Source organism: Mercenaria mercenaria, chromosome 10 (genome assembly GCF_021730395.1).
Source record: "Mercenaria mercenaria strain notata chromosome 10, MADL_Memer_1, whole genome shotgun sequence".
In the NCBI taxonomy this organism is placed as follows: Eukaryota; Metazoa; Mollusca; class Bivalvia; order Venerida; family Veneridae; genus Mercenaria; species Mercenaria mercenaria.
The window spans coordinates 44,372,490-44,388,157 of NC_069370.1; the positions used below are offsets into that span (position 1 = coordinate 44,372,490).

Here is a 15,668-nt window from a genome sequence, read left to right on the forward strand (position 1 = left end):
AAAAAAGTTAAAAGCCATCTTAATTTGATTGTCTGTTGAGAAGACTGACTGTTCAAAGCAGGCCACCTTAACGCCCAATTTGTTCCATAGATTAGAATGTAATATAAGGTTGTAATGTAATGTTTGCAGTCAAACATTTTTATTTTTTCATGAGTCAAACACTGCATTTTGCACTTCTAAGGTCGTAGATTGATTGTGCAATTTCTGTACTTTAACGGTTGTAGGTTGATTGTACTATTATGCTTCCATTCACACGAACAATGGTTTATTTCATAGAGGTTTAAATGTACTCTGACAGGATTGAATAACTAAATGCTTTGAATTTGCAAATATGCTGAATAGACGAATCATTTTTTTGTTTCATGTATTTTGTACAGAGTACAATCGACCAAGACTGCACTATATTCAGTAAAAAAAAATAATTGAGCTGTGCCATGACAAAACCAACATAGTGGCTTTTCGACCAGCATGGATCCAGACCAGCCTGCGCATCTGAGCAGTCTGGTCAGGATCCATGCTGTTCGCTAACAGTTTCTCTAATTGCTATAGTCTTTGAAAGCGAACAGGATGGATCCTGACCAGAATGTGCGGATGCGCAGGCTGGTCTGGATCCATGCAGGTCGCAAACCCATTATGTTGACTTTCTTATGGCGTGGCTCAATTATTTACATTCAACATTAATGACACATTTATAGGGGAACCTCAAGATTTTTTTTCACACCTAATTAATGTTTAACCTGCTGGCAACAAATGATTTTTGCCTTGCAACCAGTGCAGACCAAGATCAGCCTGCACGTTCATGCAGGCTGATAATGGTCTGCACTGTTTGCTACTCAGTCTGTAAATTTTCAGTGAACACCCCTCGAATAATAAATGGTACTGGCAAAATTGAATGATAGACCAGTCCATTTAAAAGATTTAGCAGGGTAAAGGTAAAAAACCCAGAGAGCACTTACATTTGATTACAAAAATCAAATATATAACTGCTCTCTCTCTCTCTATTTTAATAGTGCATTGTCAGTTAATTGGTCCTGGTTTCAATTTTTTGATTGCCTAGGATTGTTCTGATATTAATCATATATGGGATGATCATCATAAATAATTGTTGGAAATTAATACTGTAGAAATATGAAACTGGCAAAGTATGATTTGAGAACTGAACTTTTTTAATAGACAGTAGAGTTTTACATTCAAACTTGTATATATATAGAAAACACTTTGAAGGTACCGTCTTCTAGGTGGTCTTTTATTCAGAGTTGAATGAACCTTGTTTTTAGTCACAGATGGTCGTTAGAAACAGGTGGTCATTAGAAACAGGTGTTAAACAGCACAGGTTTGACTGAGGTCAGCCTGACCTGCCAGCATTGATTAAGGTTTTGCCTACAGTGACAATAAAACATAGTTATATGGAAAACCAGGTAAACCTGCATAAAATATGTGAATTTTTACATGAACTATAAATAAATGAATTCTGATTGGCCTCCTTCACTGCATATTAACACTGCATGTTTTTGCTTTGATATTGTAAAACTGTGCATAAAAATGTAATGTTGCACAGATACTAAATAAAGCAAGTCAAACTGGCCAATGAAAATTCAGACATTTATATTTCGTACAGTAAAACAGTCCTGGGCCTCCAAGCTTTGCAATATAATGTTATCATGTTAATACCTGTACCAGGAAAACATTTGCCACATGCTGCCAGCTGAAATGTCACCACAGTATTACCAGTCATGTGTCTTACAGTATGGGATTCTGTTAGGCAACAAGAGCATAAAATATCTAAAAACTTAAAATTAGATGAGGGAAAATGCTTGGGCAATAAATTTCATGAAGAAAAGCCAATTATCATACAACTCAAGCACATCCTTGGTGCCAAAAGACAATCTGAAAAGTGATTATCTTGGAGAAGCTTGATTGTATTGTCTATCTGATTTAGGGAGGCATGGTAAGACAAAGCATAACACCAGACGGTCACCTGCTGTATAACCAGGGGAAATGTGAATTGCTAGTTAGCTGGAGTGGATTTCTGATTTGTTTTGGAGTCAAATTGTGGAGATTTTCTGGATTAAATGGACTAAGGAAATTGATCTTTTAGAGATCAAAACTTAAGTCGATTGTGAGATGGGAAGTTTCTCTTTTTAAAAGGAGTCAAATAAAACGAATATTTTGGTTACAAGATGGAGTCCTTCTTTGTTTTAAAATGTATCGAGACAGTGATAAGTCAAAAGACATTTGGACTCAAATTATGTTGCAGTCAATGAATTATGTCGTAAGTATTTTGGGATGATTTTGAGAGTTTCCAGTTTGTTTATAAAAAAAAAGTCTTTAGCCCCAATTTTTCATTGGCCCTGTTTAAATTTTCCCCCAGCAATGTGTCACTAATAGGAATGGAAATCACTTTGTATATGAACATTAAATTATAAAATCGTCTGTGATACATTTTGTATCTAGGTTAATAACAAAACAGGTTTCAATGAAACTTGAAAAATGTTGAAAGGAAAAGTCATGTCGATGATCTTTGTACTGAATGTGATATTCAAATTAATATTTTGTCTCTTGTGGTGCATTAAAAGTAAAATTCAATTTTATTTGAAGAAAAACAAACCCAAAAGTAAAAATAGTTCTTGATTTTTTCCCTAGTAAAAAAAATTTCTGATAATTTGTGTGTTTAGGGAAAGAAGTGAGTAGAGTGTGAGGATATATTCTTGTATTGTGAAAGTACAGTAATTTTACATTAAAATAACTTCATTAATCCCAAAAATTTTGATGTACTGTCTCAAGACTTTTTAAGCATAGCTTGCAATATTACAGTTACCAACAGATTTTAAATTGTCACAAAAATCACTTTTGCAATTGAATATTTAACTAGTATTTAGTCTTACCCTAACATTCGACAGTATGAAGAAAACAAATGTAACAGACTTTCACAAAACTTGTCTGTCTTAGCTTGGTTCTCTTTAAGAATGTACTTAGAAATTAGATGTAAAACCAAAAAATGTCATTTTAAGTATTTCCCCACAACAAACTGAAAACAAACATGTTTTGGAACGACTGAAAAAGGGAACGTGAAGAATGTAATATTTTCTAAACTTTAAAAACTTTCAAACAATGTTCGATTTCCCATAAAGTCTTGATATTATTTATTAAAACCAACTTCACTGTAAGAAAATTTGTCTTTTACTATTGTCAATGATCGTGTATTTAATATGTATAAAAAAAAGAGAGTTAATATGATTTGATCTTTTAGTTTGGTTTTTAATTTGGCTCGGAAATCCATTGAAATGTACTCCATAAAAAATATCTAGTATTTTTAAAAACTCTCTTTAAAATCTACTTAACCTGCAGCATATTTTTTAACCCACCTGCGTATAGTTCTAAACTAAATTTAAGTACATATTATCAAATATGATTAAAACTGAAACACAAGAAGATACAAGGTGTTACGGTTGCACTGGTAAACCCAAAATCCCGCGCCTCAAGTTTAAAACAAATTTAAAAATCCCATATGTACCCCTTTCAAATACCTGTTACATAATAAATTCTGGATTTGACTGAAGCCAGTACTTATTGAATTGTCCAGCAAAGACCCTGGCTGGTCAGATCCTTTTACAGTTTCTGTTTACAAAGTTCATAGCTTTAACTTCCAATTTCAACAAGGCAATCCATAAGTTATTTAAAAAAATGCAGATGTTTTGTTTGTTTAGTTTAAGCCACACATGATAAAACTCTACAAAGTTTAATGTTTGGAATAGTGGGAAATAGGTCAGCCTGCACAATTCCAATTCCATGTTAGTGTTGACCCGTGTACCCGATAACCTGTCTCGGAGCTCTGTTCGAGGTGGCTGCACAAGAAAATAAAGTCCTCGGATAATCTTATAAAAAGTTCATTAATAGCACAGCGTTGTCCTTGCTTCACGACTATGAAGTTTGAAAAACAAATTTGTATGGGAATAAAGAAGCATGACACATTTAAAGAAAACCATATAGTGCACAATGTTACTATTTTTTTAAATTGGTACAAGTGTCTACATTCTAAGACGTTATGCATAACACACAAATATTTTTATCTTTTGATATATTTTCTGTTCAAGTAATATCTGTCTTAATAATGTGTTTTATTATTTTACACCGTGTTGGTTCATATTCAGTCATAGTTAATTACCTAATATTTTTTTTTTTATGTTATTTCATTCATTTTACATTTATAAAAATTCAGAATCAATTTTAAAAAAAAACAATACTGAATCTCAAATTTTTTAAATTCAAGTTAGCGGAGGCGAATGATTAAACAATTTCTCTATGGAAAAGTAATCTTAAGTCTTAACACATTGCCAACATCAAAATAAACAAGCCATAGGGAAGGAACATTTTAGGGTTGTCGTGACTGAAAGTTGCATTTATCGATGTGAGGTGCTGTGATTTGTGGACCTACTTTACATGCGGAATTTGTAATGAAGTTTTCTAAATGAGGAGTGTCATGGTAAACCCAATCCATCTCGAAGTCAAGGGAATTTTAAAAAACTGATAAAGGTTAATTTGGAGAAATTCATCTTAGACTGTTTTGTTAATTTCTAATGAGTACATTTGAACAGGAGTGTCATGCGCAAGAAAAGGTCTAGGTGTAAAATATTAGGGCAAATGTGGGGGATAATATTATGGAATTATATATATAAATTGGTATCTTTTAATAATGTATTAGAGTTTTAAAATATTTGGACTCTAAAACTAATTGCTGCAATTAACTCCAACTTTGTTCCTCCTTACCAAATTTGGACTCCAAAAATTTACTTTCAAAAGAAGATAGCAGATTTGAATCCAATAAAAGACTGAGAGACTCCAGTTGACTACTTCCTATGCTCCAGGGTTGTCCACATTCATATTTTATAACGGAATGACCTGAAAAACACTGAATTTACAATGATGTTCTCAAAATGTAATATTAATTATCCAAAACCAGAGACAATCTAGCATTTGGCTATGTTTCGAGCAGCAATCGTCAAATTTTTGCTTTTTTGTTTTTGCAGATCTATTAGAATATGTAACAAGATTTCTCTGCAGGTAAAACATAAAAAAGGTAAATTTGCACTCATTAAAGTAGACATCCAATACAGTATAAACTGCACTGATTGATTAGGTTGCAAGTTTTGTGCCCCCAATTTTTAGGGCTGAAGCTTAAACTCAACACCCAATTTGATTTTTTATCTATGTTCTGGCAGTCCTGTGCTTTGTTTCAAATGTTTTGTCTGTAAAAAAGATAGAAAAGTTTAAAATACAATGTCTTAACGAAGCCTGAAAATGTACTTTTTCAGCATGTAGCAATTTAAACTTTAAACTGTTTAACTTTGGGAAGTCTGATTTTAAAGATACCATTGTGGTTGTACTTAATAGTATAAAAAAGCCTTTAAGCACACCTAATTGATCTTCACTGTTTAAATGCACCATTTTCGCACAAGTGCGACAATAAGAGGGAAGCAATGGATTCTGCTTGTCAAGGCAAGTTTAAGAATCTTTTTTGTCCGAACATTAAAAAAATCTAGGCTTTTAATAATGAAAGATCCCGAAGGTGTTCCAATTTATATTTTACACAAATGATTTACAAAAGTAAAAGTCATGTCTCAGCAAAAGAAAATCCTTTGGTTTTGGTTTCCGTCCCAATTGTGTAATAAATTTCGTAGAGTAATATTTAAAGTCCTCTTGCATTTGATCACACTATAAAAGTAAAATGTTACATTTATTTTTGTTCAGCCAAAGGCCAAACCAAAAAAAAAAAGAGTTCCTTATTTTTTTTATGAGTTTTAAAAAAAAATTTTGAGTATTTGTTGTTTAGGAAAAAAAAAGGAAGAAGGCGAAGAAAAATATCTCCTTGTAATAATAAAAGCAGAAATTCACATTAACAATAATTGCATTAATCAAAGATTTTGATGACTTGCTCAAAGACCAACTAGTTTCTTCACATTTTATCTTGTTTCCCCAGATTTAATCTTGTTAATCAAAACTTTCAACACCTCTTTGCAATTTTTATTCAAAAACTTTGATTTTTCTTACCCCTACATTTCGTACAGTAGGCGAAGCTTGTACAAATTTGGAAACATAAATTTTTTTCAACAAAAACGCCGTCTATAGCAGTCCCCTCTTTAAAATGTGAAAAACTTAAGAAAAGAAGCAAATGTAAACCCAAAGGGAAAAGCTTTATATCTTTTAAAATATCAGCCAGGCAAAGTCAAAATTTAATTAAAAAAAAATTGTTTGAATTTAGACGAAAAATGGGGGGACATTGAAGAATGTTAGAATGCTTGTTTCTGAAAAGTTTTGTGGGGGTTTTGTAACAGACTTTCCTAACAAAGGGCGATTTTTAAAAAATACTAAAAAATGTTAAGGCAGATAAAAAACCACACCTACATGAAAAAGATGTCAGGGTTTTTTAAAAGTAAACTATTCCTTGTCTTTTTTTTAATGAGCCCGTTCATTAAAAAAAAAAAGAAGACCGTTCAAATTAAGATTTTGATTTTTTATGTAGTTGAGTTTTAGCTCGAAAATTTGAAGATACTGTTTCTACTCACCGGGGTCGGGGTCGGCGTCGGGGGTCACAATTTGGTTTTAAATTTTGATGCAAGTACAACAGCCCTCTGAAAGGCTTACTTTGAAACTTATTTCTTCTTTTTTAAAGGGCAATTTCCAACCTTGGGTCAAATCCCATAACCTGAATGTATTTTGAGCAAATTATCCCCCTTTTGGGCTTTGAAAATTTTGGTTAAAGTTTTACATGCAAGTACAACCCAAAACTAATGCAGATATTATTTGAAATTCACATGGTCTTTGGGGTTTTAAAAAATGTTGATAGCAGCAAGTCCCATCTTGACTTTATTTGGCCAAAATTTTTTTGGATTAGAAAAATTCGGTTTAAAATTTTGGTGCAATCAAAAAAATTTCTAAAGGCTATAAATTTAAAAAATTATTTTTTTTTTTTCTAGATCAATTTCCAAAAAAACACTGGGGCAAGCCCCCTAACTCTGAAGTTATTTGAGCAAAAATTATGCCCCCTTTTTAGACTTAGAAAATTTTTGGGTTTAAAATTTTTCATGCAAGTTCTATCTCCAAAACAAAGCAGAAAATTGATTTTAAAAACCCCAGTGTCTTCGGGGTTATAAAACTAGTTGAAGCAGCAAGTCCCATAACTCACTTTCATTTTTGGGAAATTAAAACCCCCTTTTGACTTTTGAAAATCTGGTTAAAAGTTTGCGTGCAAGCATAAAAATATTTCTAAAAGGGCATAAAAGATTTAAAAAATTATTTTTTTTTTTCAGATCCCAAACCAACCCACGGGTCAATCCCCCTAACCTTTACATGTTTTTTGAGCAAATTACCCCCCTTTGACTTTGAAAATTTTGGTTTTAAGTTTACATGGGAAGATATCTCCCAAAAAAAGCAATATTGATTTTAAACTTTACATTTTTCGGGTTATAAAACTAGTTGTAGGATCAAACCCCCTAACTCTACTTCATTTTGGCCAAATTAATGCCCCCTTTTTGGACTTAGAAAATTTTGGGTTTAAGTTTTTCGGCAAGTACAAAAACATACAAAAAAATATAGAAAATTTTAAACTTTTTTTCTTTTCAGATCAATTACAAACCCCAGGGCAACCCCAAAAATTGGGAAATTAAAGGCCCCTTTTGGACTTTTAAAATTCGGTTAAAGTTTTACTGCAAGTACTATCTCCAAAAAAAGCGAATTTGAATGAAACCTTTTCCCTTTCTTGGGGTTATAAAACAGTTTAAAAAACCCAAGTCCCAAACTGTTGAATTTGGTCAAATTTTCCCCCTTTTGAACTTAAAACTCTTTTTATATTTTTAAATTTTTTGGGGAATATTTTCCCTCTTCGGGGCAAAAATTTGAAAGTCGGCGGGGTGTTTACGGGAAACCTTTTTGAATTTGGTTTTCACAGTTAAAACGCTCCTGAAGTAAGGGCTGGCTGAAAAAGGACATATTAACAGAGGCATTTTTTGTTTTCCCCATATTAAAACCTCTTTAACCGTCCAATCTAACCTGCACCCCGCAACATTTGGTTAACCCTACCCTGCTAATTTTTTAAAAGGACCGGCCTCTTTCAAAATTTGGGCAGTTCATTATTACCAAAGGGGGGTTTTACTGAAAATTTTACTGCGAAAACGAACATGCAGACAGATAAAAGCACGGATGTGCACTGATCTTTGGGCGCAGTGCAAAACAGAAACATCTCCGCCGCAGGCAAGGGTTAAAATATTTTTTTTTCCCAATATTACATTTCAAATGATTATTTACAAACATAAAAACTGGATTTTTCTGGGAAACCCGTAGGCTTATGAAACCTCTCCAGCAACATTTTCTTGGGGTAAAAAAGATTCCCCTGTTTGCAGGCAGTGCTGTGTACAGAAATTGCTACTTTTAATATCCAATGGTTAACCACAGGCATCCATAAGTTTTTTTGTAAAGTTGTCTGTGAGAAAAGACAGAAATTTTTTTTTTTTGTATCTTTTTAATTTTAACACATGATAGAAGTGGGCAAAATCGACGAAGACTTTTGTAAGTAAATGGGGGTGGTGAAATAAAGTCCAACCAGAAACTTCCCGGTTAGGTGTGCCCAAGTAAAGCCCCAAAAACAACCCCTCCCCCGGGGCTTCGCTTTTCAAATTTTTGCCAGATGTAAAGCACCCCTAAAACCCCGCCCCTCCGGGGTTAGAACTTATAGAAGACGTATAAGAAAAAGCAAAGGGTTTCCCCTTTTTCGTGTCAAAAACAAAGATTTTCATGGGACAAGAATTGAAAAAAGACAAAAAGTAGATAAAATTTAGGAATAAAAAGGGATATTTATTTCATACCCATTAAAAAGGGAAAACTACTTTTAAAAATTTGTGACGACTTGTGTTTAACAGTATTTTAAACAATTGGGCAAAGGAACAAATACCGCTTTTTTAAAAGGGGACTTTATGCTAGGTAACAGTCTGTTACAAATATTTCAACTTTTTATAATTTTTTTTGTGCAGTAAATATTGCAAAAAAAATCCGTTTTTTGTTTTTCGCCACACCGGTTTTTTTTCAACCCTTCCCAAAGTTTGCATGATGCGATATATATGTTTTTGTACAAAATAATGTTATTTAACTCTTAAAGACAGATTTACCAAAAAAATTGCAGAATAAAACTAAAAGATTTTAAAAAAAAAAGGGGGGGGGGGGGGGGGGGTCGATTTATAATGGTAGAAACGTCAAGTACTTTTTTAGGGAAAACAAGAAAGCGGAGCGACTTTAAAAAACATGTTTTTTAGAAGAAAAAATAAAAAAAGTCTTTAAACAATTTTGAATCAAGGGAAAGGGAAAAAAAGCCATTACGTTCAGTTTATTTTGTTGAGGGGCCCGGGTTTTGGGGACCCTTTAATAGTTGTCACTTTTTCCGGGGGTTGCATTGCGGTGTGTCCATTTTGTGACCAACTTTTTACAGCATGGGCCAATCTTTTTTTAAATTTTCGAAACTCCCAATGAGAGTGTCAGCGCAAAAACCCCAAAATTCCTATCTCGAAGGTCAAGTCACCTTTTAGGTCAAAGATCAAATTGAAGTTTGTCCGGGGCATTTTTTCTTCAGCCGGTGGGATTTTGAGTAATTTTTCATGAATGTTACCTTAGAGACAGAGGGCATGCGAAGAACCCGGGCCCAGGGTAAAGGCCAATCAAACCTTAGAGGGCCCAAAAAAATGTGGGGGGCTGGGGATTTGCCCGGGGGCAGCAGAATGTATTTCTAGTTTAAAATTGGCAAATTATTTATTTTACAAAATTTTTAAAGGTAAATACTTGGTACTTTTAAAACATTGTAAAAATGGTTTTGCAAAAGCAGAAATTTTTTTCCTTCCCACAAATGGACAGCACCTAATTAAAAAATTTAACACTTGCAGAAGAAAAGAGCGAGTTTGAATCCCCAAATAAAAAGAAAAAAAAAAAGAATTAAAATTGCTTTTGAGGACTGCTCTTTTATTGCTCCATGGGGGTTTTGGGACAATGCAAGTTTTTTTTAAACTAGGACACACCTTTATCAAATCGAAAAAAACCTACTGAGAATTTAAAATTGAACTAAAAAAAAAAAAAAAAATAAAAAAAATCTTTAAATTACCCCGGGGGAGCCTTAGGGATTGGGCCCTTTGAAAAAAAGCAGAATTCCCCAAAATACCCGTCACGCAGTTAGAAGCTTGGGGATTTATTGTTTTTCACCCTTCAAACATCTATTTCACATAACATAAACAAAGTAAACTGTGCAGGGGAAAAAAAAAAAACACAGGTAGTTAGGTGCCTTTTTTTTACTTTAAATTTCACTTTTCTTTAAAGTTAGGTAGGCACCAATAGCTGGTATCAACACTGCATGATTTTATCTAGGTTTCAAAATTTCTTGTTTCCCCCACATTTTTTGGCTCGAATTTCTTTTAACCCCTAACAACTTCGCTTTTTGGTTTTTTTCTCATTTCTGAGCTGTCTTTCATCGCATAATTGTTTTGGGTTCTTATATTTATTGCCTTACCTCAACAGACTGCACTAAAAAAAAAAAAAGATCACCGAAAGATGTTCTTTTTTAACCAGTACAAGTGTCTTTGAAGACGAAGCACCTGTAAACCAATACTGTCTTATGGGGTCAGCCTTGTCATTTGTCAATTTTAAATTGTCCAAACTCGATTTTATACCCTTTGGACACTGGTCTGATTTTAATAGTTATACCAATGTGGTGTACTTCCATAGTATGAAATAGAAGCAGTTTGGCATCCTTCATCCTCTCCAGTTTAAAAGTGCACCAGTGTTGTTCTTCACAAGCTGGGACATACTAAGAGTTTTCTGGATATGGAATGGATTTCTGCTTGGCTCAGGCAGATTCTCTCAAGAATGCGCAGTTGTTTGTAGACGTAAAAAAAAAAATGCTACGTGCATTTTGCGAGCATTGCTAATGAAATGCACTCCAGTAAGGAAATTTTCCATTACTGTGATATTTTTACTGACAAAGATTTCTACAAAAGTAAACTCCAGGCAGATATGGCAGTCTCAGCAGAAAGAAGATGCCTTGCTGTATCTTCAGCAGTTTCTCGGTCCCTTTGAAGTTAATTAAATTTGCTGTATGCAGTTGAGTATAGCTTTTAAATGTCCTTTGATTTCTGCGGAATAACATTTTAAATTCTGCCGACACACAGTACTTTCTTAAGTTGTTTCATTCATCAAAATCTCATGATGTTTAACATTTTCCAATGGACTATCCCCCAACATTTAAAGCAACAAAAAATGCTTTAAGACAATTTTTTGTTATAGTTATTGATTATGATGATGATGATTGATAAAGATTTCCTTATGTAAAAGTCAGGTTGTGGTGTATACCCTGCTGAATGGTATAAAACGAGATTGTCTCGCCCAATCGTGTGGCTAAACTGACCTTCAGACTCTCCCAAAATCTCAGGTCATGAATATTGCAGTAAGCTGTCTCATACGTCTTGCTGGTGTGATTCAAGCAAGCCATGATCATTTAAAGTTTGGCGATGGTACAGTATTTTAGGCTTGAGAGACAAGAATTATTGCGCAATTGCTGGGTGACTAGCTAGCGATAGGGAAAATATAATTATTTCATGTCTGGACGGGAAGTGCTAGCATGCACAGTGCATTTGCAGATATTACGCTGCAGGAATTTAGGAATATTATCACATCGATTTTGAATATCGTTATTCTATTCCGCAGTTTAAACCAAGAAGCATTGTCTGCCTGGAATTTTGTTGGAATATTATATAAACTTACTGTGATAGGTTTTTATTATTATTTATTTGACTTTCTTACCAATGGATGTTGTTTAAAGTTTTGATATTTTTGAGGATTTCTACTCTTCAAAAGGTAATGAAAGAATTTTAGATGTATTTACTTGTATTATTTTTTTGTTTTTCTCAATATAAACATTGTTTTAGCAAAGAAAAAATTGCTTTATGAAGACTAGATTTCCACTCCACTCCATTTTTTCCTCCCTCTTTCTATATTTTCAGACGTGTACTACTTAGGACTTTACTTTTACTTTGTGATGTTGAGTTTTAAGTAATAAAGTATTGCCAGGCAACATGAAATTATTTCTGTCTGTCTCTCTGAAATTTCCAATTCACAGTATCAATCTGTTTTTCAGGATATATTGAATGTCGCCCAAGTAAGGACTTGAATTTAAATAAGCATAATATCTGTTGTTTGTTAAGTTGTACTTCTAAAGTGCAAAATTAATCATTTCCATTAATAGCTGTATCCATTAATATCGGGAAAATAGTAAAGTTATAATTTTCTGTCTAACATTACTAACATTGATATTTTTGGGTAAGGGAACATCATATCTTTGCAGTAAACCTTAAAAAGGGGCCATAAGCCAAGATTTCTTATAGTGGAGGGGGAGGATGTGTGTTGGGGTCAGTTTGTCGGACAGACTTCAGGCCCCCTCTTTGCATACAACTTGAGTTCTCTAGAAAGAACAAAATTTTCTCGCAACATGTTGATCTGTAATGGTATGGTATGATTGTACTTTTTAAGGCATTTGTAAATTTTATTAGGGTGGCATTTTCCTTTCCAGCTATTTCGATTTGAGGATCCAGTCCCATGTCTGCAAGTGCTCTTGTATTTGCCAAATATTCGGGAAAAAAATTGTGGAGCAAAAACAAGCAGTTGCAATACTTCATTAAAAGCTTATTGTATTTCTACAGACAACAGTATCCCATTATGAGTGTGGAAAAAAAATTGATTGATCAAAAGGGATGAGTCAAACTTGCTGATGAAATGACAAAAAATTTAAGTACATTTACGCATTTAAAGTTAAGCATACCTCTAGCAACAAGAGACTGTCTGTCCAGCAAAGAAAATTGATTAATAGAAGAGAAAAAATTAACTTATTGAGGCATATTTTAGATCCTGAGATATTGGTTTGTTATTGGCTTGGTTTTTTTGGCATTTCCTGATGTTATGGCTTTTTCATTAAGTATAAGCTTAAACAGCTGATGCCAATTTGGTTGCTGAAAAGTGCAAAATTACTGTCTGAGGCCATCTCATAGTTACCATTTATGTTTCTCTTATCTAAGTTGTACAATTTGGCTGTCTGGGCTGTTTCAGAAACACATATTTTCTGTAGTAACTTTTTACAAATTTCCGCAGAGGATCTCCATTTTGTCAACCTTTAAGCAAACGAACTTTCCAATTTCATCACATCTTTTTCATAAAAGATCTTTATTTTCTTGAAATTGGGCTTAAAATTTCCTCAAAACTAACGCCAGTGGCTTTTTACTCGGTTACAGGAGAAAAAGCCCAGGCGGTAGACATTTTGTTTCATATATAATCGTTGCTTTGCATCCGGGTTTTCAATGCCATTAAATGCAAAATATAAAACCAGATGCCCTTCTGTTGCCCTGTTGTCCTTGCAACAACTATCACATGCATTACCATGATGTATCAAATTGTCTGAGCTATAAATTGAACAATTCTCTTGAGAAAGTGCTTAATATGGAGAAAACTTTGGATTCGCACAAATATTTTCCGATCGAAAAAAAATTATTCAGAATTAGATTTATTCAAATCGTTGTTCGCAAGAATTTTGACGCCATAAGAAAGTTCTCTAGGCAGAAAGCCGACCAAAGTCTGTATTCGTAAATGGTTAAAATACCTGCCCGAGGGCCATTGAACGGAAGTTGATGAACAATTGTCTGGTGCAAGCTTGCCTGATTGAACGTTAGTAATAGAAGGCCTACGAGACATTACAGCATTATGTCGCAGACATTATGAATTGGGAATATCGATGGTTCATGATGAGGTTCCTTGTGACGAGAATATTAAAGGAAAGCCACCAGTGTTCATAGAAATACGTAACATTACTGCGGTTTTTGTTTTCTTTTTTACTTCTTGCAATGGATTAAAAAAGAAAAATGTTGAGACTATACCACTTGGAATCAGATGATTTGACATTTGGAATGAAATGTCTTTGGATATCTTCAGCATTTGTTTTAAAGATTTTACGAATTTCATCCCGTCACTTCATCCAATGTAGCTATTAGAATTTCTGTGTATTGTTTTGACCTTGACATTAGATCTGATTCATCGTATTGATCTTTGATGTAATTAAATTGCATTGTGTTTTCATCAATATTACCAGCTGTCCTTGATTACGTACCAGTACTAATTTATTTTGGAGAGAGCAATGTGACAGCACTAGAGAAGGAGAATGTATGACTTTCACATATAGTAAAACGTTGGTTGCAAGAGGATGAAGAGGATGACAAAAGTGCATAAGTTTTCAAGGGCTTCAAGTCATCCAAAAATAGAAAACATAAAGAATATGGTTGGGTACCACATAGATGGTTCGTGTTAGCAGGAATGTTTCCTGTTAACTAGCCATAGTTCGAATAGAAGTACAATGTGCCTCTTTCGTCTTTGAATCAAACTTTGTATAGTTTTTCGTTTATGGTCTTCGCTTTCCTTCCTGACATATTCTGGTGGATGTTTACTTGTCAGCCGGCCTGATAAATGGAGAGGTAGAGCAGCTGATTCCTCATCATAATTTGTCAGTAGTTGGCACTGCTGCAGAATCCAGTTATATTGTGTAAGTTATTATTTTTGTGTCATAAATTTTCTCTAACACCAAAATCATGTTGAAATGCTTGTGATATTTTCGTAAGCATGATTAATACTAGTATTCCCAGTAAAGGGTAATTGAATAGTTATCAATAGAATGATCCGTTATCGATAGTACATATCAAGTTAGTACTTGTTTAATATAACATATTATTGTTACTGTTTGATTGTTCTGTTCTGTTTTGAGAAACTTGTTAAAGAGTGTACGGAGGTCTTTGTTGTCTGTCACCAGTTATACACATGACAGGACTGCCTGGTTAGTCATAATTTCTTGATCATTTAATACTAGGAAATAATAATACCAAGTATTGTATGAAAAGAACACCAAATGTCACAGTTTTAGGATGTACTTAATGAAATCATGACAAATGTGTTTCATGGTATGAGAAAGAAGCAGTTTTCGGGTTAAATGCCAAGATCTGTTTTACATTTTTTCACTGTTACAAGTAAAATACTTCTAAAGATGAAGTTTGATGTGAAGTTAATAACGGATAATAAAGTTTAGCTAAATTAAGCAGATTTCCTCAGTGACATGACTTCCATGGTTGTAAAAAAGTAGGAGTGAAAAAAAGATGATGGTTCTGGAAGTTTTTGCAGAAAGATCGGATGTATTTGTTTACCCTGGCACGGTGTCCCAAGGCTATCAGCTTCTTTCAATGGTGAGATGGATGCAAAAGTAACTTGGTTGAAACAGAGAAAGAAATGCGTTAATTTCTCAATTTTGTATCTAAGGATTAGAAAACAAGCTTATGTAACTTCATTTAATCTAGCAGGTATACGGTGTAAATAAATGTTGTCGTACTTAAAATAATCAGACGTGTGAGGGGTGTCACCTCTCATGAACAGACATGGTCAAACCAAGTCCGTTATTATGTCTATGCCAAAAGATCTTTTCACAGCTTTAATTCCTACTCTAGATAGTAGAATTGATACTGTTTTGTTGTTGTTGTTTTTTCTCTAATTTTTGTAAACAGGGCAGCTCACATATTCACTCACTATTAATATTAAGGGTCATCTCAAAAAATAAT

At 33.6% G+C, this 15,668-nt stretch overlaps 1 long non-coding RNA gene across 1 annotated transcript in view; it reads left to right on the top strand.

The window, feature by feature from the left end:
• Window positions 1–15,668, top strand: part of LOC128559899 (uncharacterized) — a 67,059-nt gene that overhangs the window by 34,176 nt on the left and 17,215 nt on the right. The window lies entirely within an intron of this gene.